At 46.2% G+C, this 23,239-nt stretch overlaps 1 pseudogene; it reads left to right on the top strand.

Moving 5' to 3' along the window:
• Nucleotides 1–4,339: 4,339 nt before the first annotated feature.
• The window catches only part of LOC143803868 (piwi-like protein 1), a 127,229-nt pseudogene continuing 108,329 nt past the window's right edge, over nucleotides 4,340–23,239 (top strand).

Genomic DNA, 23,239 nt, shown 5'->3' with positions numbered 1-23,239 from the left:
AAGATAATCTCCTTGGTCTCCCAGTTGATAATTGGGTTCTGAAAACGCAACCAAGGAATGCCTAAAATCACAGGAAAATGAGGAGAAGAAATTAGCAAGAAAGAAAGTTGCTCCTGATGCTTAGGCTCCAACAAAATTTCAAGGGGTACGGTCTCCTGATCCACAGGCCCAGAGATTAAAGGTGACCCATCCACTGTTTCCATGGTAATTGGAGAGGCTCTTTGCTGAATTTTAATACCATGTTCCTTGGCAAATGCGATATCCATGAAATTGCCACCTGCACCAGAGTCATTCATAGCCGAACTGGAAATCCTCTGTCCCAAACACAGGATCTTAATAGGGAGAGAACAGTGAGAGTTCTTTTCCTTCAACTCCTTGTGGGGTGAAGTCATAGAAAGTGAATGGAATACAGCGTTTAAAGGCAGGCTACATTCAGAGATTTCAGATTCATCATCACAGTTGTCATACTCCCCTATTGCTGCTAGCACCTTGTTAGGACGTCTAGGACACTTAGGACAATTGATCAAGAAGTGGTCAGACTGGCTGCAGTAGAAACATAGACTTTCACGAAGGCGATGCTCCTGGCGCTCATTGATCTCGTGCCTCTGAATGGAATCAATTTGCATGGGCACCTCCTCCACCTCCTGAGAGGTTTTACCTGCAGCCTCTTTGGAAGGAAGGGAAAAGTTAGAAACATGGTTATATGCAGCAAATTTCTCCTGCCTCCGCTCAGTAAGGCGAATGTCTATGCGCACACAATGCTATATAAATGTCTCTAGCTCTTGTGGTGACTCAGAGCGGGCTAGTTCACCTTTTCAATACTAGACAGACCCCTTTTAAAAATAGGCAATTGTGCATAACTGTCCCAATTGGTATCTACCGCCAATCTCCTGAATTCAGTGGCATACTCAATAACAGAACATTTAGCCTGGCGTAAAGACAACAAAGAAGATTCTGCGGTTGCACGGCGATTAGGGTCATCAAACATTAATGCCATAGCGGCCAAGAAATCATCTAAGTCATTTACCGTGGGTCACGAGACTCAATCATCGGATTCGCCCAGGCGAGCGCTCGTGAGGTCAGTAGCATTATTACACACAATGCTTTGGATCTATCAGTAGGAAAACGGTCAGCATTCACATCAAAATATAGCATACATTGATTCACAAAGCCAAGAAATTTGTCGCGATCACCATTAAATCTGAATGGGGGCAACTTAGGTGGGCTAGCTGGTGGTGGTTGCCCAGAGGGTAAAGTTACTTGTGCAACTATTTGCGTGCTTAAGTCCTGAAAAGCCCGTCCATACTGGGACTCTATGCCAGCAAGTTTGTTTTCCTGGGCTGGCATGCGGTTGCACAAGTCCTGCAAAGTCTGTCCAAACACTTGTTGATTGTGTTCAAAGCTTCCAAACTTCTTTTGCAGACTTCCACATCTTTCTGCAGTGATCTAATTATGGAAAACACCTGCTCTAATCTGCTTTTTGCAGTCATTGTTCCAGCAGTCTCCTTTTTTTTTTTTTTAGGCTAGAGTATCCTGTAATAATTATAGGGGATAACTCAGGACACTCTTCGCGTGGAACAAGACAACTACAGGACACAGTTTTATAAGTGGTAAAGTCTATATTATCACACGGTGATTCAAACAGGTGCAGAGAGAAACTCAGGTCCACAACACTTAGTGCAAATAATAAACGCAGCTTAGCAGTCTATAGGAAACTTCAGAGGTAAATGCAGTCACGCAGAAAGTCTATGAAGCACAGTTATTCTTGAGGATACTTGACACGAATAAATCCTTGTCTTAGTCCAGACACAGATAGATATGCTTATAGGCAGTTCAAATCATATCTTAGCTCAACCAGGGAGGCCTGGTTAATAGTCTCAGGTTATAGCAAAGCAGCAGCAGCTTACATGTCCAGCAAATGCAGATGAAGTAAACACGAGCAGCAGATGAAGGAGGATTACTGGAAACCTGTGTATGCAGCAGGAACTCAGAGCAGAGTAACAGGATCACCACACAGGTTCACAGGAGCAGGTGTATAGCCAGGGAGTAATCAGAGGTCAGGAGCTGGATGCAAGGCAGAATACTCTAGCACAGACTGAAGGCTGGGGTGAAGTTTTATAGCAGGAAGACACAGTGCACATGAGACCAAAGACGCCATCTTGGAAGAGGGCAGTAATGCACAAAAGGTAAAAAATTTTCAGAGTCCTGGTCAAGCCATATGCACCCCAATAAGCCTTTGAACCCAGATACTGGATGGCCACAGGAAAACCCACTTCACAGTCTTCAGTTAGTCCTGCCATGCAGGTTCCTATTTATGCATTCATTGCCATGGCCGCCTTGACCGAAATTTGCATGCACCCCAATCCTCCTTGGAAGATACATGGAGGAGGGCCTCCTAAACAAAACTGTCCCATTACCAAGGAGCGTGTTTCATAGACTCGTACTGCCCATAAACTAAGTGTATGGGCTGACAAACATTTCCCCATGGGGGTTACAGTTTTAAAAATTTATTTATGGGTATCATAGACACCCTTGCCCAAAAATTTAATGGCTATAGCAGCATACAACATGTTCACCATAGTGTTCTAGTGGCGGCGAATGATGATATGTGGAGGAAGGCAGTACTAAAAACTAGGCCAAATGTTAAGGAGTGGGTCTACTAGACTTGTAATGCCCATACATGAAGTGCATGGGATGACAAACATTTCCCCATGGTGTTACAGTTTTAAAAATGTATTTATGGGTATCATAGACACCCTTGCCCAAAAATTGAATGGCTGTAGCAGCATGCAACATGTTAACCATGATGTTCTAGTGGCGGCGAATGATTATATGTGGAGGAAGGCATTATTAAAAACTAGGCCCAATGTAAAGGAGCGGGCCTCCTAGACTTGTAATGCCCATACATGAAGTGCAATTGCAGCACCCCAGAGTCCTGGTCGTTGCAGTACTGATGTTCCGCCACTAAGGGGAGTGTTGGTATGTCTGATGGCACTGAAGGAGTTCACCTGACCAGGTATCATAGACACCAATACACTTCACAGTCTGGCCTCCAGGGGGAGCTAAGGGTGCTATGTATTAGGCCACTCCTCAATCTGGTAAAACTGGGGGTTAGATAGGAAGTTAGACATAAAGGTGACTGGGTTGGAACCAGGCAACATCCTGTGGCAGAGGGTGTTGCAGGGGAAGATTCAAGGGGGTCCCTGTCAGGGGTGGGATCCTGACAGAGGCCTAGAGAACAGAAAGAAGGTTACGGGACCGCGCCTGCACTTCATTGCGGCAGTACCCCAAGAAAGGACAAGAAGTGAGGTTTATTGTGAAGAGTGAGAAAAGAGATCAACGCAACAAGGAGATAACACCAGTAGGAGTCGTGCTGTAAAACCGAGGCAACATCCTACTGAGGTGCGTAGCCGGTGGCCGGAAATGCCGAGGAAGTATTGAGCTCCAGGCCTTACTTCAAACCTACGGCAGGACAGTCAGTTACAGGCGGGCTGTCTCACCCAAATCACCTAAGCAGACATAGGGGGCAACAGTTGGAGAAGGCTCTAGGGTCCCGGAAGAACTCCAGGCCTACCCGTCATGCGGGTGCGTCCTAGCCATATCATCTGGGGGACGGAGAAGAACATCAGAATCAGTTGTGAGGGAACTTCAGAAACAGACACAACAGTTGTGAGGACTATCCCGTGGTGCTAAGCAGGGAAGGACTACAACACACAAGCGCTAGAAGGTAGGCACAGATTTCCACCTGCAAAGGGAACTCTGGAAGTGCCATCGGACCGGCCGGACTCAGACAGCCCTGTTAACCGTACTTCGGATTGAGGATCCCGAAGCCTTCAGTAAAGAGGTAAAGAGACTGCAACCCGGTGTCCTCGTTATTCCTCGCGACCTGCACCACACCACATCATTCTCAAGTTTCACTGGACACCCCTCAGCAGGGTCATGGACGGGGTCTAGCCACCGTGACAATCCCAGAACCGAGACAGAGAGGCCCGGTACCGGGTACCCCTCGGCCCTGCGGCAGTGGGGGCGCTCCACAATGGCTGACAAACATTTCCTCATGGGGGATGCAGTTTTAACATTTTATTTATGGCCATCATAGACACCATTGCCCAAAAATTGAATGGCTGTAGCAGCATACAACATGTTTACCATGATGTTCTATTGGCAGCAAATGATAGGTGGAGGAAGGCATTATTAAAAACTAGGCCCAATGTTAAGGAGCATACGACATGTTCACCATGGTTGATCTAGTGATGAAGAATGAGGAAACATTGATGAAGGCCTCATTAAAAACTAGGCACAATACACACTATTGACTGTTTTTTGTACGAAGTAAAAGATGAGCGGAAGAGCAAGATCCCGGGCCCGTGGCCAAGCTCGTGTGCAGAAGCAGGCCCCACAAAGACCACCTGGACAGGTACAGCAGCCCCAAGGACCCAGGCCAGTAGTCAGATCTCAGCAGCCAGTGCCTGAGCCTTTGCTCATCAGAAGAGGGCGTCAGAGAGGACCGCCGGCAGCGGCAGCAGAGAGACCATCGCCTGAGGTTCTGCAGATGTCAGCCGGACTTGCAGAAGTGTCTATCGGGGAACGGGAAGGCCAAAGGTGTGACTTCCATAATGTCGGGGTGAACACCCAGCAGACTATCGAACATGTCCAAAAATGGAAAGCTGGCACCTCTGGAACCAAGATTGCTCTTGTGACCAACCACATCAAACTGGTGTCCCGACCACAGTGGGCCATGTACCAGTATCACGATGACTTCAACTCTGCCATGGAGTCCAAGAGTTTGCGGCATGGCCTCCTGTACCAGCATGAAGAATCCATCAGGAAGGCGTGGGCGTTTGATGGAACTGTGTTGTTTTTACCAAAAAGACTGAATAAGGTCACCGAGGTGTTCAGCCAAACTCAAAATGGAGAGAACGTGCGGATAACAATCACCCTGACCAATGAGCTTCCACCGACCTGGCCCACCTGCTTCCATTTCTATAACATCATTTTCCAAAGACTCCTGAACAGCATCGGACTGGAGCACCTTGGGCCCACCAGAGAAAATCATTCTTGGGGCCCACTATGCAGCTACCTAGAAATACAAGACCACCAATTGTGTGGTAAAACACGCTAATATCAGGGTATAATATAAGGTAGTACACATCTTAATTATGTAGCAGGTGTTGGGGTAGAATCATAGAGGGGTAGCCCCCTCATAGAATATAATGTCACCCCCTGAGAGAATAATGCAGCCCCACCACAGAATATAATGCAGTCCCCCCATAGTGTACACTGTAGACCCCTCATATAGTAATATGGAGCCCCCCAGAATATAATGTAGTCTCCTGAGAGAATAATGCAGCCCCACCACAGAATATAATGCAGCCCCCATAAAGTATACTGTAGCCCCCTCATATAGTATGATGTAGGCCCTCAGAATATAATGTAGTACCCTGAGAATAATGCAGTCCCCCCACAGAATATAATGTAGCCCCCCCTCACAAAGTATAATGCAGCCCCTCTCCACCGCCATCTTTGTCCACATCACCACCTCCATCATTGCCTTCTTCTCCCCCACCACCCCATCACTGCCAATTCCACTATCTCCATCACTGCCTCCTCCCCCACATCATTGCCCATTTCATCACCTCCATCATTGCCTCCTCCCACCACCATCATTGCCCATCACCTCCATCATTGCCCATCACCTCCATCATTGCCCATCACCTCCATCATTGCCCATCACCTCCATCATTGCCTATTGCCTCCATCATTGCCTCCCCTACCATCATTGCCTCCCCCACCACCATCATTGCCCATCACCTCCATTGTTGCCTGCCCCCCACCGCCATCATTGCCCATCACCTCCATCATTGCCATCCCCACCATCATTGACTCCCCCCACCACCATCATTGCCCATCACCTCCATCATTGCCTAATCACCTCCATCATTGCCCAATCACCTCCATCATTGTCTCCCCCACCACCATCATTGCTTATCATCTCCATCATTGCCTCCCCCATCACCTCCATCATTGCCTCCCCCACCATCATTGCCCAATTGCCTCCATCATTGCCTCCTCTCACCTTCATTGCCCATCACCTCCAACATTGCCCATCACTTCCATTGTTGCCTCCCCTCACCATCATTGCCCCCCCACCATCATTGCCCATCACCTCCATCATTGTCTCCCCCCACCGCCATCATTGCCCATCACCTCCATCACTGTCTCCCCCCACCGCCATCATTGCCCATCGCCTGCACTATTGCGTCCCCCACCAATATCATTGTGCTTCCCCACCAACACACAGACACACTCACGCATGCACACACACGCAGGCACACACACACACACAGACAGGCTGCTGCACACACACACAGGCACACACACAGACACAGGCACACTCACACACACACAGACACACTCATACAGGCACACACACACAGGCACACACACACAGGCACACACACACAGGCACACACACACACACAGGCACACACAGGCACACACACACAGACAGGCTGCTGCACACACACACACACACACACACACACAGGCACACAGGCTGCTGCACACTCACACACAGACACACACAGGCACACTCACACAGACACACAGACAGGCTGCTGCACACACACACACACACACACACAGACACGCAGGCACATTCACACACAGGCACACACACACAGGCTGCTGCACACTCACACAGACACGCAGGCACACACAGGCTGCTGCACACTCACACAGACACACACACAGGCTGCTGCACACACAGACACGCAGGCACACACACACACACCTTCACAAACAGGCACACACACAGACACTGGCTGCTGCACACTCACACAGACACACTCACACAGGCACACTCACACAGACACATGCTGCTGCACACACACACACAGACACAGGCACACACTCACACAGACACATGCTGCTGCACACACACACAGACAGGCACACACACACAGACACACACACAGACAGGTTGCAGACACACACAGACACACAGGCACACTCACACACAGACACACACACACACAGACAGGCTGCAGACACACAGACACACAGGCACACTCACACACAGACACTAACACACAGGTACACACACACACAGACAGGCTGCAGACACACACACAGACACACAGGCACACTCACACACAGACACTAACACACAGACACACAGGTACACACACACAGGCACACTCACACAAAGGCACACACACACACAGGCACACACACAGCACAGCTCACCTCCCTCCCTGCAGCCTCTTCTTTGCCGGCAGCTTTCTGTGCGAGACAGCGTGCTGGATGATGATGTCGTCCAGCTGGGCTGTCTCAGACAGGAAGCCGGGATGTGCTGCTGCTGCCAGGAGGTGAACTGCGCTGTGTGTGTCTGACTCTGTGTGCCTGTGTATGTGGTGCGGACGGTGCGTGTGTGTGGTGCGGTGGTGGGACTTTACATGTGGGCAGCGTAGCCTCACCCTGCGGCTAACGCTGCCCGCTATTAAAAAAAATGGTATTCACGCTTCTCCACGCCCATAGGGGCGTGGAGAAGCGTGAATATTCATTTTGCTTTAGCAGCGGGGACAGGATCCTGTCTCCAGCTGCTGCTAGGCTGGCACAGGACGGGCCCCCTTGACTCAGGGGCCCAATAGCCACTGGCTTGGGGCCCCTGGAGCAGTGGGGGCCCTTGAAGCAGTGGGGGCCCTTGGCAGCTGCTGGCAAGTATGTCAGCAGGTGTCAGTGCCTGGGTGCACCGGAGAATCCTCCGGTTCTCCAGTGGGACAGTCCGAGCCTGCTCCTGAAGATAATGGATATGAAGCAGGTAGGACACAACTATTGCAACCCGAGCGACACCACCAAAGTCAGAGCCCACCGACTCGCCATCTGCCTGGGATTTTCCACCTCCATCCTCCAGTGCAAGTCCAGCATCATGCTGAGCATTGATGTCAGCCATAAAGTCCACAGGAATGAGACTGTGCACGACATCATGAGCAGCCTCTACTCCTTGTGAAGCCCTCAGAGGTTCCAGGATGCCTGCTGCAAGGAGCTGATCGGACAGATCGTCCTCACCAAGTACAACACTAAATCCTACCATATAAGTGAGATCACCAGGAACATGACTACAGCGTCCACCTTTAAGAAGGCAGACGGAAGCGAGATCAGTTTTGTGGAATACTGTAAGAACCAATACAATGAACAAGTGAAAGACATGATCCAGCCGCTAATCGTGAACATCCCCCGTAGGCCCAAGCTGGGAGCCACAGATGGAGCCATTGTACTGGTGCCAGAGTTCTGTAACCTAACAGGTCTATCAGACAGAATGAGAAACAACTTCAACTGCATGAAAGACCTGGTCGTTCACACCCACTTACCACCAGAACAGAGGGAGCAGCAAGTTGGGAAGTTTATGAACTACATACATACACAAGGATGAGAGCATTCAGAAAGGGCTACGTGACTTGGGTCTGAATTTAAATACCAAACTCCTACAATTCGAAGGGAGAATCGCACCTACGGAAAAAATCCTGCAAAAAGACAAATCTGCTGAATATAATCCAGAGTTTGCTTATTGGTTGCGAGAGCTGAGGGGTCCCGTCCTGATCAGCCCCCGAGATATGAATAACTGGCTGCTTTTTACACCCGGAGAAATTAGGACCTGGCGAACGCTCTTCTGCAGAACATGTTCAAGATCACACAGTAAAAGCGCATCAAGATGAACAGGGCAGTGTTGGTTGAAGTTGAGCACTTTTTTGGGGGGTTGGTGAAACAAAAGAGTAGAACAAGGCTAGCAGACATAACTATACAACTTATGCCTGCGAAGGAATATTTTTTCCACCACAGATACACCAGGCCTCAGCCAGACATAACAGACTGCATAATTTTTTTTTTTTTTGCTAGTTTTTTGAAAAAAAAATAAAATGAGTTAAACAAGGCTAGCATACAGATCTATGCAACTTAAGCCTGCGAAGCCTGACATGACAGACTGTATAAATTTTATTTATTTTTTTATTTAAAAAAAATAAATAAATACTTAGTAGACCAAAGGTTGCAGACAGAAGAATGCAGCGAATGCCTGCAAAGCACGGATTTTTACACTACTGATACACCTGAGATAACAGACTGATCAAAATGTGGCCTTGATTTTTTTTGGCACACCAAAATTGTGTCAAAAAGTTGGATATGACACCCAAAAATAAAATTGGAGTACTAACATTTTAAGATATTTAGAGAAATTATATGCGATGCGTGTGGCGTACAACTCACAGTAATAAGTGTAATAACTGTAGCCAAATTTTTGGGGGCCAGCTAAAGTTTTTTAGGGCAGCAAAATGGTGTTCAAAAATATTGTAAGACTTCACAAAATATTAGAGATTACCTCCGAAAAAAGAAAGATTTTTAGGCCAACTCACATCTCTGATGCCTGGGCCCCCCAAAAATAGGTTAAAAATTATATTTTCAACAGCAGAAAAAAAAAAGGCAGCAACACTTACCTGCCCAGATCTTGGAATAAATGCCAGCCAGCCCATAAAGCAAGATGTTGGCAACACAGGTGCAAAATACCAGATCAACAGCCACTCACCACATACCCACTCCTGGAGGGGGTGACTGCCCAGTATACAAGTGCACAATAAAGGCCCACATAGGGCGTTTTTCACACAATGGTACTGCATAGTGTCTGGTTCACAGCCTATTAGTCACGCCCCTACTTTTCGATTAGGCGAGCTGGCCAGCAAACTCTCAATGCATCCCAGTGTGAACACCCCTCATGCGAGACCAAATGTGTTTGGGCTTGGCTGCACCCCAAAAAATATAGTGCAAAAATAGTGAGGTATTGGTTGATATTTTGGCCAAAATACGGAAGCTCGTAACCCGCGCCAAGGGTCCCCACGCTTACGAGTCCTATCACTAAACTAAATAGCAAAACCACTAAAGACTCAAGTGTCATGGTTCCCAATGGCAAGGGAACGTAAGAAACATATAAATAACGAACGAGCTCTCGGGTGATGGAAACTCGAGTTGACCGTGAGCTAAATCTACCACACAACTAATAGTAGCCAGGGAGCATACCTACGGCTTCCTAAATGCCACGCGCCAGCCGGAGGACTAACTACGCCTGGTAGAGGAAGAAACAGACCTGGCTTACCTCTAGTGAAATTCCCCAAAGATGATAGCAGCCCCCACATATATTAACGGTGATTTCAGGGGAAAAGACATACACAGTATGAAAGTAGATTTAGCAAAGAGAGGTCCACTTACTAGATAGCAGAAGGATACAAAAGAGGACTTCACGGTCAACTGAAAACCCTTTCAAAAAACCATCCTGAAATTACTTTAAGACTCCTGTGTCAACTCATCACACAGGAGTGGCAATATCAGACCACAAGAGCTTCCAGCAACAGAAAATGACAAAACTGTACACTGGACAAAAATACAAAAACGATAAGGACAATAAGTCCACTTAGCTGATCAGCAGACTAGTAGCAGGAACATGCAACCGAAAGACTCTGGTTACAATGATGACCGGCAAGGAAATGACTGGAGAACAAGGCTAAATAGGAAACTCCCAAACACTGATGGAAGCAGGTGAACAGAAGCAGCAAAGTGCAAACAAGTCACCAGTACCACCAGCAACCACCAGGGGAGCCCAAAAAGCGGATACACAACACTCAAGGTCTACAAAAATTCAATTTTCAACAGCAGAAAAAAAAAGGCAGCAACACTTACCTGCCCAGATCTTGGAACAGATGCACTGCAGGGTGCAGCCAGCCCCTAAAGCAAGATGTTAGCAACACAGGTGCAAAATACCAGATCAACAGCCACTCACCACATACCCACTCCTGGAGGGGGTGACTGCCCAGTATACAAGTGCACAATAAAGGCCCACATAGGGCGTTTTTCACACAATGGTACTGCATAGTGTCTGGTTCACAGCCTATTAGTCACGCCCCTACTTTTCGATTAGGCGGGCTGGCAAGCACACTCTCAATGCATCCCAGTGTGAACACACCTCATGCGAAACCAAACGTGTTTGGGCTTGGCTGCACCCCGAAAAATATAGTGCAAAAATATACAAAAATAGTGAGGTATTGGTTGATATTTTGGCCAAAATACGGAAGCTCGTAACCCATAATCCGTATTTTGGCCAAAATATCAACTAACATCTTGCTTTATGGGCTGGCTGCACCCTGCAGTGCATTTATTCCAAGATCTGGGCAGGTAAGTGTTGCTGCCTTTTTTTTTTTTCTGCTGTTGAAAATTTAATTTTTGTAGACCTTGAGTCTTTAGTGGCTTTGCTATTTAGTTTAGTGATAGGACTCGTAAGCGTGGGGACCCTTGGCGCGGGTTACTAGCTTCCGTATTTTGGTCAAAATATCAACCAATACCTCACTATTTTTGTATATTTTTGTATTTTTGCACTATATTTTTCGGGGGGTGCAGCCAAGCCCAAACACGTTTGGTCTCGCATGAGGGGTGTTCACACTGGGATGCATTGAGAGTGTGCTTGCCAGCCAGCCTAATGGAAAAGTAGGGGCGTGACTAATAGGCTGTGAACCAGACACTATGCAGTACCATTGTGTGAACAATGCCCTATGTGGGCCTTTATTGTGCACTTGTATACTGGGCAGTCACCCCCTCCAGGAGTGGGTATGTGGTGAGTGACTGTTGATCTGGTATTTTGCACCTGTGTTGCTAACATCTTGCTTTATGGGCTGGCTGCACCCTGCAGTGCATTTGTTCCAAGATCTGGGCAGGTAAGTGTTGCTGCCTTTTTTTTTTTTCTGCTGTTGAAAATTGAATTTTTGTAGACCTTGAGTCTTTAGTGGCTTTGCTATTTAGTAAAAATTATATTTTCACGCTCTTGTATTGCAATGACCTGGCCGCAGTCTGCAGCGTGGCCAAGAAAATAAATGTTGAAAAAAGGGGGCTATGGATTGCTTTATAATAAAATGAGCAGGTACAAGGTGAAAAAAAATTGCCACAGAAAACAGTGGCCGCAGCAGACGGTAATGGAGCCTTTTGATGTATGCAGGGAGATCTATAGACTTACCTGCAGTGCCTGTAAGTCTTGCAGTGATGTGGATATGTGCACATAGATTCCCCTGCCCAACTAGCACAATTAAAAACTAGGCCCAATTTTAAGGAGCGGGTCTACTAGACTTTTACTGCCCATACACGTAGTGCATGGGCTGACAAACATTTCCCCAAGGGGGATACATTTTTAAAAAATATACTATGGGCATCATAGACACCCTTGCCAAAAATTGGACTGCCTGTAGTAGCACAGAACACGTTAAGCGTGGTGATGTAGTGGTGGAGAATGAGGAGACATTGCTAAAGGCCTCCTTAAAAACTAGGCCCAATGTTAAGGAGGGGGTTTACTAGACTTGTAATGCCCATACACGCAGTGCATGGGCTGACAAACATTTCGCAAAGGGGGATACATTTCTAACAATTATACTATGGGCATCAGAGACACCCTTGCCAAAATTTGGACTGCCTGTAGTGGCACAGAAGACGTTAAGCCTGGTGATCTAGTGGTGGAGAATGAGGAGACATAAAAATAAATCATTCTGAAGTCAAACAAATAAATAAAGGATGTGAATCCATCAATGAAAGTAAATAACAAAAAGGAGGGGTGAACACAGTTTCATATATATATGAGGCCAGATTGTGTCCAACGATATATGTTTGTCCCTAGCAACAGCTCAGAGACAGGGATATAAAAAAAATTAAATATAATAGTATTGTATAATAGTATATTGTATTGTATAATAGTATAGTAATAGGGGCAGCACGGTGGTGCAGTGCTTAGCACAGCAGCCTTGCAGCGCTGGAGTCCTGGGTTCAAACCCCACCAAGGACAACATCTGCAAAGAGTTTGTATGTTCTCTCCGTGTCTACATGGGTTTCCCCTGGGCACTCCGGCTAGCTCCCACATTCCAAAGACATACTGACAGGGAATTTAGATTGTGAGCCTCAATGGGGACAGCGATGTGTGCAACCTGTAAAGCGCTGCGGAATATGTTAGCGCTATATAAAAATAAAGATTATTATTATTTTCATATTGTAGAGGTATACACTAGGTCATAAAAGGATGGTGCAGAGATATTAAAACTGGAATATATAAGAATAATTGGGAAAAATATACGTACATCTCATTTTGATGACAGTTCCCCCTGGAGGAGTTTATTTTGGTTTCTAATTAGTAACGGGCAACAGAAAAAAATCCTTGCACAAAAACTGAGTGACTTTTGCATCACGGAATACGTTCACCCTGGTGTTGTACTGGTTGTGGATGATGAGGATAAGGAGGAGGATGACACCAAACAGATCAAATCTGGAAGCAGAGACCCATGTTTTTTTGGCGGAGAGGTGTATGACAATACACCTCCACAAAAAAGACAATGTATTAGAGGTTATGTTTCGCTGTTTTCAATGGTGGTGTACAGAAGTCTTGCCGAATCCAGCCCCTGTTCATTTTTATAAGAGTCAGCCTGTCAGCATTTTCAGTTGACAGGAGGATGCACTTATCTGTTACAATTCCACCAGTGGCACTAAAAACCCGCTCTGACAGAACGCTAGCAGCAGGGCAGGCCAGGACCTCCAAGCGTAGAGAGCCAGTCCATGCCACGTGTCCAGGTTGGATACCCAATAATTAAAAGGCACAGAGGAATGTCGGACGACTTTTGTACGATCTGCAAGTTACTCCCTCGGTATCTTCCCAAACATTGCACTTCTTGTGACAGCACCCCTTGCCTCCCTTGCATGATGGGAGGGTCTGAGAAAACTGTCCCAGAGCTTTGAAATTGTTCCTCTGCCTGATCTGGATTGTACTTCTGTCTCACTCGCTTAGACTCGTTGGTTATACAACAAACTCTGACGTCTGCTGCCAGCATTCTCACATGGGAATTTTCTAAGTAATTCCGCTACAAGGACCCTATGGTACTGCAACATTTTCGTACACCTCTCTGCCACCGGAAAAAGAGATTAAAAGTTCTCCTTGTAGCATGGGGCTAGAAGTGTCACCAACCAGTAGTGAGTGTCACCAAAAAAGTTTATAATGCGAGGGTCACGTGAAAAGTAGCACAACATAAAGTCAGCCATGCTTGCCAGACTGCTAACAGGCAAGACTTCCGTGTCCTCACCAACAGGACGACTGGCCATGCTGTCCTCCTCCTCCTCATCATCCTCCTCCCTGTTTTCAGGCCATCCCTGCTGAACAGATGGTATGACAGCTGTGCTTGTGATACCATCTATAGCGCATGAAAGTAGCTCCTGTTCTTCCTGCTCCTCTTCCTCCTCATTGCCCACCAATCCACATTGGGAAGACATGAGGCAGGGCTGAGTGTAATCCCCCTGTATGGTTCCTTGCTCCATGTCCTCGTGCTCTGCCTGCAATGCATCCTCTTTAATTGTGAGCAGAGAGGTTTTCAGAATGGTGAGAAGCGGGATGGTGATGCTAATTATGGCGTAATTGCCGCTCACCATCTTGATGCAGTTCTCAAAGTTTTATGGGGTGGTAGATATGTCTGACATCAATGTCCACTCCTGAGGTCTTATGTGTGGAGTCTAAACTGAATATTGATGGCCTTGTTGATGTTGGTAGTCAACAACTGCCCTCTTCTGCTCACAAATCCTTTCTAACATATGCAGTGTAGAGTTCTAACGCGTGGGGACATCACACACCAGTCGGTGAGCCAGAAGCTGCAAATGCTGCTGAAGCATGGCAAGGGCAGCTGAAGCTGTATCTGACTTTCTAAAATGGGCAGACAGATGGCATACTTTCACTAGTAGATCCAGCAGCTCCGGGTAGCTTTTCAGAAAATGTTGAACCACGGGGATAAGGACATGGGCCAGGCAAAGTATGTGTATGAGCTCATCTTGCCTCAGAGCCACCACCAGGTTCCGGCCATTGTCACACATGACCATGCCTGGCTGTAGGAACAGCTGTGTCATCCAAATATCTGACTGCTCTTTCAGCGCTGTCCACAACTCTTCTGCATTGTGCGTTTTGTCACCTATGCAGATTAGCTTCAGTACAGCCTGTTGCCGCTTGGCTGAGGCAGTGCTTTAGTGCTTCCAGCTTTTGACTGATATATTAATTTCAGAGATGGAGGCTGAATAGGAGGAGGTGCAGGAGCTGTAGACTGTGGGGGCAACCCTGATTTACATAGGGCCCGCAATCCTCAGTGTGGGGAGGATATGTTCCATCCCAAGGTCCAACTGGGTCCTGACTTCCACTATGTTAGCTCAGTGTGCCATCTGTGAGATGTACAGTCCCTGCTCACAAGCACTTGTCCATGTGTCCGTGGTTAGGTGGACTTTCCCAGTAACAGCATTGTTGAGGGCATGTGTAATGTTGTGGGACACAAGCTAGTATAATGCCGGTATGGCACATTGGGAGAAATAGTGGCGAATGGGGAACGAGTACCTTGGGACAGCCACCGCCATCAGGTTGCGGAAAACTTCCATCTCAATGAGTGAAAAAGGCAACATTTTGAGCGCAAGCAGATGAGAAATGTTCGAATTAAGTACTGTGGACTGTGGGGCATTGGCTTGGTATTTCTGCTTGCGTTCCAATGACTGGGGTATAGACAACTGAAGGCTTGGCTGGGATAAGGATGTGGATGGGCTTGATCATAGTGCTGGTTGACTGTGGGCAACAACAGGTGCAGGGACAGAGGCATCTTCACAGGCACGGTGAACTGGGGATTGGCTTCTACGCAAAACAGTGGAAAAAGCAGTGTTGTCACCTGCAGACAGTGTCCCTGGAATCTGGGGTTTGGCAGACAAAGTCGGGTGCTTTGTTGCCATGTGCCTAATCATGCTGGTGGTGGTCAGGCTGGTAGTTTTGCTACCCCTGCTGATGCGAGCATGGCAAGTGCTGCAAATTGCCTGTTTGGGGTTATCGGCAGAGTCTTTAAAAAATAACCAGAATCGGGAAAATCTAACAGTTGGAATGGCAGCTTCCGTCATGTTGGTGTTACAGGGAGCAGATGCACGCCTTCTGTCTGCGGCCACCACACTGCTTCTTCCTGCCTGTTGTTGTGATATGTCTCCTTCCCCATGTGTGCTGCTGTCCTCGCGCTGCATGTCCTCCTGCCAGGTTGGGTCAGTCACTATGTCATCCATCACCTCACCTTCCACATCCGCACCCTGCTGCTCCTCCTGACTTTCTGGTAATTGTGTCTCAATATCATCCACCTCTTGTGACACTTTCCCACCATCACCTTCGTGCGACCGTGGCTATATAAATGTTTGGGCATCGCTACATGCGATCTCATCTGGCCTCACTTCAGGTTGACAAGCCGAGAGTCCAGAATCTGTAAAGGGAGAAGGGAACAGCTCTTCGGAGTGTCCAAGTGTGAGATCAGTTGTCTCAGGGAACTAGGCATGGTGGGAGGAAAGAGGATCAGGGTGAATAGTATCCGGTCCACAATCACGGCTACTCAGACTTGACCGTGTGGAAGACATGGTGGTGGTGGTGGTGGCTATGTGACTGGAAGCATTATCCACTATCCAACCAAAAGCCATTTCACACTGCACTGGCTTCAATAGTGGTGTGCTGCGGTCACCTAGAAACTGGGACAGAAAGGTCAAGCATGAAGATGTGGGTCTTTGTTGTGGCCCACTTTCAGCTTGGCTACGGTCTTCCTCTCCATGCACCATCACATCAACTTCCCCGTCCCTTGCCACCTGCCTTGCCCATTTTGAAAATAAGGTGAATGCAAGCCTCTAATGCCGCAATTTGTAGAGCACAGATAGACCAGGCGTCTGACATAGATAACAGACTGTTCAGCATCACGTCCGCTTCCCCGTCCCTTGCCTTGCCCATTTTAAATGGACTACTGAAATATGTGAGAAACTCAATACACATGGATTTATTTGTAGAAAAATTATATGTAGTCAGTATATGCCTGCTGAGCGAAGATTTTTCCACCACAGATACACCAGGCCTCAGCCTGAGATAATAGACTGTATTAATTTTTTTTGTATGTTTGTTGGTAATTTAAAAAAAAAAATAACAAATGAGTAGATCAAGGCTAGCAGACAGAACTATGCAATGTATGCCTGCCAATAAAAGATTTTTCCACCACAGATACACCAGGCCTCAGATAACAGACTGTTTTAATCTGTATTAATATTTATTTAAGCTTGTTGGCAATTTAAAAAAAAAAAATAATAAGTAGAACAAGGCTAGCAGACAGAACTATGCAAGGTATGCCTACCAATAAAAGATTTTTCCAGCAGAGATACCACCGTTCTCACCCTTAGATAACAAAACATATATTTTTTTGTGATTTTTTTAAAACAATAAAAAAATGAGTAGAACAAGGCTAGCAGACAGAACTATGCAATGTACAGTATGCCTTCGAACAAAAGATTTTTCCACCACAGATGCACCAGCCCTCATCCTGAGATAACAGACTGATCTAAATGTGGCCTTGATTTTTTTGGGCAAAGCAAAATTGTGTCAACAAGTTGGCTATGGCACAAAAAAAAGAGTACTAAAATGGAAATATATTTTGCGCAATGATATGCGATGCATGTGGCGTATAACTCAGTGATATATCTATGAACTGTAGCTAAATATTTTTGGGCCAGCTACAGATTTTTGGGGCAGCAAAATGGTGTCCCAAAATGTTGTAAGACACTACAAAATATTAGATAGCACCAAAAAAAGGACAATTTTTTGGCGCACTCACTTCTGATGCCTGGGACAAAAAGAAAATTATAATATTTGCACACTCTTCTATTACAATGACCTGGCTGTAGTCTGCAGTGTGACCAAGCAAATAAATGTAGAAAAAAGGGGGTTATGGATTCCTTTAGAATAAAATGAGCAGGTATGAGCAGCAAAATAAAAAAATTGCCACGGATAACTGCAGCTAGGTATATAGAAAATAAGGAGCAGCAGCAGACAGGAATGGAGCTTTTGGATGTATGCAGTGAGATCTATGTACTCATATACAGTGCCTGCAGGTCTTGCACTGATGTGGATATGTGCACATAAACATAAGGATGAATGACCTCGGGGAGATCAAAACATCCAACACCGCGGAGACACCATCACGTGTTTCTCAACGTAGTGATCCAGAACACTGCCCCCATCCCTAAAGGGAAATATGCAAATGCATGTAGAAAAGCCACGGAGACACCATCACGTGTTTCTCAACGCAAGCAATGAATAGCCAGGTCTTTCACTGGGAAGTAAGAACCACGGGAAGGGCAACATCCAATAAAGGAAAACCACATATGTGCACATAGACACCCCTGCCTACCAAGCGCTGCAATCTAAGGACCCCCAAATTAGCCCTAAAAAGGACTGTTGGTTTCTCAGTATTTGTGGACTGCACACTAGCAGCCCACACGATTAGGCCGGTGTCACACTGGAGAGTTTTACGGACGTATGAGAAGCGCAAAAACTACTCATTGCACACGGACCAATGATTCTCTATGGAGCAGCTCCTATCTGCCGTATATTTCACAGCCTTATTTTACGGGCGTAGAAAATCGCAGAATGCTGCGTTTGTCAGCGTAATGCACAAAATATCCGCCAATGAAAGTCTATGGTTGCACAAAAAATACGGATTACTCACGGACAGCAGTGTGACTTGCGAGAAATACGCCAGACATCTCCAGGTGCCAGGAAATGTGCCAAGCCCTCAATCTGGAAGCTGAGGCATGCTAATTAGCTGAAATAGCCAGACAGACATCCCGGAAGTCTGGCGCACGCTTCCACGGAGTTGCAAGCAGCATGGCAAACATCATCAATGTTGATATGCTCCTGGTCCAGGAAAGGCCCAAGATTTGGGACCAGCATGATGCCAATTATGCAAACCGGGCAAGAAAAGAGGCTGCTTGGAGGAGCATTTGGGGGATCCTTTTCCCAAATTATGAGCAACGGCCACGTGAGGGACAGAGGCAACTAAGTAAGTACAGTCATGATTATCAAGTCTTTTATGTTGCCAACTGCAGAAATAACAATGTTTTGTCACTATTTTTATTTATGTTATTCAGATTTTGTATGTATATTGCACCATTTATTTAATGGTGCTGGACATGAGAAAGGGGTTATTTACAGCGTTTATAGATGTCTCTTACAGTAAGCAAATTGACTGGTATAGAGGGGAGAGGACCATGTCCTTGTGTACTTACATTCTATTGTGTCCCCCTTTTATGTGATTGAGGTATTTGTGTGTTTCATTTTCTTACTGAAGATATTTTTGAAGAAATGCTGCTTACTAGGGGATCTTAAAATCTGTGAACTCACTGACACCTTACGTTACCACTGTGCACAATGACCTTATACATTATTTTCTTCTCTGTCATTACAGTGGAAGATGTTATGAGACGTTGGAGAAGCATTCGGGACCAGTACTGAAGAGAAAGGCAGCAGTAAACGAAAGTATATATACTTTGACCGGCTGTCCTTTCTGGATCCCAGTATGGATCTCAGACCGTAAGTACAAACCTCACACCAAATTACACATATGTTAGAAATGCTCATAGATGAGTATTAAAATCTAATTTTTAAATTTTCCTAACAGAACAAAATCCAACCTCACTGAGAGGGAGACAACAGGGTCTGAATCAGAACCATTGATAGATCCTGATGGTGAAGGAGAAGAGGTGGCTGGCCCATCTACGGATCCTTCCATGTTTCTCCCTCCGGATCCATCTTCGGCTTCCTCTCTTGTTTCACAACCACCTGGTCCAGATGCTGCAACCCCACCCACAGATGCACCAGCTTCTCTGATGCCCGAAGATACTGGCCACAGCAGCAGCCCCACTGTTCCACTTGAGGCCTCCCCACAGCCTGCTGTGACCTCATGCCGTGGCCACAGAAGGAGAGAGATTACTGCAGGCTGAAGGAATGTTGACAGTGGTGTCTTAAATTATTTTGCCAAGGCTACTCAGGATGAGGGTGATGAGGCCTATGCGAGGAGCCTGGCCCGGTATCTCCATCCCATTCCTCGTGAGGTGAGGCTACGTGTGAGAGGGTGCATTCAAATCCTTCTTGATGCATGCACCCCCCCAAATGACCCTAATAATTTGTTTGAGTACATTGAGAGGTGGCAGCTGTCCCAATATAACCTCTTATGTATGCCAAGAAATCAACCAGTGCATGCTCAAGAGGGATCTGAAGCACCTCCTCCACCTGGGCCTACACCTCAACCCTCCCCAACAGTACCCACCAATGGCTACATCACAACCCTTGCCCCAACAGAACCCACCAATGGCTACATCACAACCCTTTCCCCAACAGAACCCACCAATGGCTACATCATACCAAATGGCATCCTTCCAGCAACCTTACCAATATGGCCACTTGTCTATACTCAGTGTTGGAGGCTGGTCCCAACCTGCGTTAGGACAACATGGCCATATTGGTGGGGGTTATGACTGACGTGACTTCTACTATCGTCTTGATGCCCATAGTAGCAACCCTTATGGCCAGTACTCAACTGGGCAATCTGAGCAGGGCCACATTTTTAAGCATGCCCAACAGAGATCACAACAACAGAGTGTAGGCCAATTGGGCCAACAAAGGCCACAAGAGCAGCAACCCGAACTGCTGCCATCACCTCCACCAACACATCAAAATCTTTATTTTTTTTTTGGTTTATTGTTGCAAATTGTGTGTGATATACACAAATTGATAATCTGCTGTGATAGCAATGGTTTTTTGTTTTGAAAATAACTCTGGCCAAGTTATAATAGCCACAAAAGCCATATGATGGCAATATGGTGTTTAAATTTTAAAAAATGCCTCAAAAAATCGTTTATAAACAAGAGTTTAAAAGCCAATTTCTTTGTGTTTGTCCAATCATTATTACATCATACACAATCTGTTCAAAAACATCTATTTATTAAGTCAATACAACACACAGAGTTCAATAAGTAAAGTAATTTTCGATTACGTTTCTGAAAATATAGAAATAGCATAATCTTGCCAGGGAGTAGCACCCTGAGGAGAAAAAATAATTTGTGTAAATATCCCTCACTTTTAGGTCAGAAAGGGGACGGCGCGGAGGAAGGCCATTTGATGTAGGGCTACCCACATTGGTCAACATGTCTTCACCACTAGCAGCTGAGGAGCAATCATGAAATCTCGTAAAGTTGTGTAAAACACACACTTTTATTACCTCATTAACATTAGCCTCACTCAGCTGAATGGCAGACTGGAGGACACGCCATTTGGCACACAGAATGCCGAAGGCACACTCCACCAGTCGCCGCGCCCGGGAAAGCCTCAAATTAAACACCCGCCGCCGGTGGCCTGGGTTGCATTGGGGATAAGGGCTCATGACATGTCTGGTCAATTGGAAGGCCTCATCTCCCACAAGTACATATGACACTGCTTCAGCATTGGAGCCTGGGAGTTGTCGTGGTGGTGGGAGGTCAAACTGGTTTTCACGTAGCCGCCGACCGATAATGGATGAATTGAAGATCCTAGAGTCTCCAGTTCGCCCATAGGCCCCAATATCTACAATTATAAACCTGTAGTTACTGTCAACTACAGCTAACAGAACTAAAGAGAAAAACTGCTTATAATTGAAGAATTGGGAGCCCGAGTTCGGCGGTTTGAGCACCCTGATATGTTTCCCATCCAGGGCTCCAATGCAGTGAGGGAAATCGCAAGTGTCATTAAAGCCGCTATTTTGATCCAATCATCCATTTTGGGCTCCGGCATCACAAGTTCGTGGAGTTTAGACCATATTTCCATACATGTTGCCTGCACAATGCCAGAAATAGTGGATCGTCCAATGAGAAACTCCAGATGTAGTCCGGCATAAGACAATCCAGTTGACAGGAAGCTGAAAGCACAGAACAAATAATATTAGATAGGTAAAAATACTTCACAAAAACCAGAGTAAACACAAGTAATTTGTAGATGTAAAAAGGCAGGATTAACAGTGTAACTTTAAAAATCTACACTGGGTATGTAAATTGAACATTTAAACTTCATATTTTGTATCAGCTTTTGTTATAATTTACACATATAATTTAAATTGGCTGCTAAGATACCACATAAAAAAAACATCATCAACATACAGTATGTGAGGATGGTGAATGCATACCGTAAGGTAAGGAGAAGACGCTCCTCTGCGGGTATGCATTTTCGCATCCTGGTGTCCTGAAACGTTACTACTGGACATACTGTCTCCAACAAGATGTCAAAGGTTGGTATTGTCATTCGACAGTATAGATAACATTTTTCAGGATGTGCCCGCAGAGCTGTATAGAGCCTCTGAAAATGGCCTTCAGTGACGCATTGTCTCAAAAGTGGATGCACCCACATTCTTCTCCTCCTTCACTGGTCCACTATCACGGGGTATGGCTGGCCAAAGTGACGAGACAAGACCCAGTTAAATAACACTCGCTGAGTTGGGGTAAAATACAGCAGCTCAGACATGGTGGCAACGTAACAACAATACACCAACAGATGCACACCAACAAAATGGCCAGATGGGAGGGTGCCACCTGTTGTCGAGGCTTTAAATAGGGTTGGTGATGTTGATTTAAATACATTTCAGGCCAGAAAACAGTTAAATGTCCATTTTGTAAGGTTGCGAGAAAAAAACGCATTATAGATGTCATACAGATTACATACGCAGAAGTACATGCGCAAAATACGCTGCCACACCCTGCCTACGGATGACATACGAATCACTGTTTTGGGATAATTTCTGCATATTACGCATGTTAATCCGGACCGTATTTCCCTACGCTGAGTGAGACGCCAGCCTTAAAAGGACGATTGTGACCCTATCTCAGCTGCAGCTCTCCCTACACTTGCTAAGTCCGGAGCAGAATGCGCCGAGCAGGGCAGCACCAGGTCTCTCATAGACCTGATGATGCTGTGCGGCCAGCCAATCACTGTAATACCACAACAAAGATGGCTGCGCATTACAGTGCATGGCTGACAATACCTGCATTGTCATTGGTGCTCTAAAGAGCGCCAGAATTGTAGGGCAGAGACCTGAGCTCCTGCCGAATAATCCCGGAAATACTCGGTGCTAGCCGAGTACACCGAGCATAGTGATACTTGGGCGAGTACAGAGTAGTGGCAAGCACGTTCGCTCATCACTGTTAAATACATGTACAGTAAGCTGCACAAACTTTACTAATTGTATTTGTCACGAACATCTGTATATCTACCTATTCTATATGTATTTACTGTTTACTGTGTGTAATCCATCTATTCTATGCTGTCAGCTCCCATTGTGAT

The sequence above is a fragment of the Ranitomeya variabilis genome, chromosome 2 (assembly GCF_051348905.1).
Source record: "Ranitomeya variabilis isolate aRanVar5 chromosome 2, aRanVar5.hap1, whole genome shotgun sequence".
NCBI lineage: Eukaryota > Metazoa > Chordata > Amphibia > Anura > Dendrobatidae > Ranitomeya > Ranitomeya variabilis.
This window is presented reverse-complemented; position numbering and strand designations above follow the sequence as displayed.